This window comes from Macadamia integrifolia, unplaced genomic scaffold (genome assembly GCF_013358625.1).
Source record: "Macadamia integrifolia cultivar HAES 741 unplaced genomic scaffold, SCU_Mint_v3 scaffold46, whole genome shotgun sequence".
NCBI classification, from domain to species: domain Eukaryota; kingdom Viridiplantae; phylum Streptophyta; class Magnoliopsida; order Proteales; family Proteaceae; genus Macadamia; species Macadamia integrifolia.
Genome location: NW_024870459.1, coordinates 123,089 through 126,426, shown reverse-complemented (window position 1 = coordinate 126,426; position 3,338 = coordinate 123,089). Strand labels below are relative to the sequence as shown.

At 34.9% G+C, this 3,338-nt stretch overlaps 1 long non-coding RNA gene across 1 annotated transcript; it reads left to right on the top strand.

The window, feature by feature from the left end:
• The first annotated feature begins 1,036 nt into the window (after nt 1–1,036).
• LOC122068801 lies at nt 1,037–1,588 on the top strand. Its single transcript, XR_006137249.1, has 2 exons — nt 1,037–1,144; nt 1,286–1,588. It is a non-coding gene; the product is annotated as an uncharacterized LOC122068801 (long non-coding RNA).
• Nucleotides 1,589–3,338: the final 1,750 nt, after the last annotated feature.

Here is a 3,338-nt window from a genome sequence, read left to right as displayed (position 1 = left end):
AGAGAGAGAGAGAGAGAGAGAGAGAGAGAGAGAAATATAGTTTTTTTTTTCTGTGATGGAGAAATATAGATTTTCTTTTCTTGGTAAAAGAAATTTCAATTTATAAGGTTTTAAAAACGTGAGAGAGCAGGAGAGGAGAGATTTTTTGATAAAAGAAACTCCTTAAAAATAGGGTTTTTTTAAGGAAAGATATAGATCAAAAGAGAAAATTAGAGAAGCATGTAAGATTTTTTTTTTTTTAGTAAAAAAAATCCTAAATTATAGTGTTTTAAAGAGAGCAACTCTAGAGAGAGGAGGGAAAGGTGGAGAAGGAAAGTAGAGGAGGGATAGATAAGGAAAGGGATCTGATGAGGAATAAATAAATTAATTTCAAAGAATATTTAAACATTAGAAAATATATAAAGGGTACCAATAATATTGAAAACAATAAAAAAGATTTACAAACTGAACTTTAAAAACGGATCAGAAAGATTAAAAACAAAAAACAACACAGAATTAATATAAAAAAACACTCTTTTTTCGTACTTTTGTATATATGGTAAATAGAAACCAAGCTGATAATAAAAGTAATGAAACTGTTGCACGTACCCTTATTGGTTCATATTTTGGTTTCACTCATTCTCACACTAAAACCAAACCAAAACCAATTGAAACCCATTGATTGACAACCTACTCAAATCTTTGGAACGAGATCCTCTCCAGCATGCCAACTCCTCTGATGTGCATTTGATGGCTGGGAGGCGCTTGGGATGTATGGTGTCAGCTGGTTGTAGAAATGAAATCGTTGTAGACAGTTGGCAACACCGGGCACACATCCCAAGTGACTCCCGGCAATCTGATGAACGCTGCAAAGGAGAATCTCACCCCATTTAGAAAAATAAGATTAATTTCTCTATTCAAACATAATCAAGGCACCCAAATATGGGTATTTACCTACCACCGTATATCTACATTCTAAGTAAGGAAATCATCTTAGGAGCTCCAAAAGTTTTTTTATAAATACCATCCACTCACTATAAGCTGAGAACCAACAAGCAGTCAACATCAGAGTGAGAATTATTAGCTTATAAGGATTGTTGGAGATTTAGAATGGCTAAGATTTCTTACACCTCCTTCGTCATCCTTGCTATCCTTGTCTTCTCAGGTTCGTTCTAAGTATTCTCTCTGTGATTTGCAATGCAATGATAGGCTTAACTTCATTATTTTGTGTTTATAATCTGATGAACTATTGAAAAATGTTTATTTTTGTGATATTGATGTTTCATGGGGCCGGGGTTGTTTGCAGCTGCATCATCAATGGTGATGAAAGTAGATGCACAACGGAAGGGGCACTGCCAGGTAATGTTGTATCCCGATAACTGCGTGCCAGCAGCTTGTAACAATCAGTGCGTCCAAAAGTTTAAAAGTGGAGATGGAGAGTGTATAGGGATAAGTGTTGGACGTGATGTACATTACGGATGTTCATGTGTGTACCCATGCTAGAATCCAACCAAGTCTTTCTCTACACGTATGATGGTGGTCTATTCATCATATGACCATTAAAAGTCATGCATACATGCATATCAATAAATAAATTATTATTGGGTTCTTTGCTTTGCATCCCTCTTATCTGATGTTTCATTTTCTTAATTGGTAATTTAGAAGGAAAATTTTTAGCCAAAATTTTGTTTGCTTCAGCTTGGTCTTTGTTCTCTGGTTCTCTGACAGCTGGTGTACCAAGACCAATACAGGAAAATGATACCCATCAAGCAACCTAGCCCATAAATCAGTGGCCTGATTGATTATACAAAAACAATCCAATTTTCAGAAGTGAACATTTCTCAGAATTTCTTAGAGAGAGAGAGAGAGAGAGAGAGAGAGAGAATTTATAAGGGAAAATAGATAACAGTTAGGAGATCTGGTGTGAGCATGAGCTTTTTGTGCATTACAGTTCACAAAAAGCTTGTTGCATGCCACATTTCTCAGCTGCCTAATCCACCAGCACCACCACGGCTGCCGAAGGCCTAGATACTCGTCGTTAGCAAAAAAAAAAAAAAATCAAATTTTCCTTCACCCATGATCAAGAAAGAATCTTCACATTTGATGGGAGGAACGGAGGGGATAGAATAAAATATTAGAAAGAGATAGAGATAAATTAGAGATATAAAAATAAATACAAAATAGGAAAATTAAAAGAAATTGTAAATTAAGAGGTAGCCTGTTCTCCTTATCACAATAGAGAATTAATGCTAATAACCACAAGATACCATAATTAACTATAAAATAAATATACAATACTCCTTTATCCATTAAATCTTTGCCACAGTACTCTACATATGATACACATCTTTTCATGTATGCAACATCACATAGATTTGGGCACTTGATTACCATGGAGAGGGTATTGTTGACCTTGTACTGTAGAGGATGAAAGTTTAAAAATGACCACACAAGAATCCAATTACATGATCACATCTATGGTGCGAAAGACATTCTCTCTTCTCCATGATTGAAGGAAACTTAACTTTAACATCATTTTCCTCTTTAGCCACCATTCATTGGGATGCCCTAAAAATATTTTTATATTAAAATAATAAACGAGATCTTTCAAGTTTCTTGGGACCATAGAAAAATGCTTGAGATGATATCTCAATCTAAAAATCTCAAAAGATTGTTGCACTGGCCATGGAAAGTCATTATGCTGTGCCAACCCTGTCATGGGGTTTTTTTCTTTTTTGTTTACAAATACTAAGTAGCAACTTGTGTCACATAAGACATGCTCATTTATTTAAAGGAAATTGTAAGTAAAATAAACTGTTAATGCAATAAGCTTCCAACCTTGTATCGTAAAAAACTTTCAAGCCAAATTGCCTGAAAATTATAGTGAGAAAACTAGGTTTTTGGACTTGCCTTGCCCTTTTCATAAATTGATGAGTAGAGTGAGTCAACCCTAGTTAAGGCGAGGTCCACCTCAACAGTGCCTATATTTATCCCCTAGATGAAGGCCTTAAGCCAAGTAGAAGGTTCTCATGAAACAGAAAGATGTTCATTCGTAAATGAAAAGACTATACAGGGAATGCAGGGGGAAATGTTCCATAAAAGTCAACCAAATTTGGTATGTGGTTAATCAAATAGAGGCTCACCTTAGACTAACTACACCTTCGAACCACATGGTTAAAAATAGGTGCTCATTGAGCTAGGCTTGGGCATACATAAACTTTTAAGTGTTAGTTATAGTGTGGCAATTGTTTGTGACATTTATTGAAATCATAAGACGGATTTGAGCCATCTATTTTCATGGTTTTTCTTATCTAAACTGTTTGTTTCTACTCAAAGAGTGCATAATAATGAATTTAATT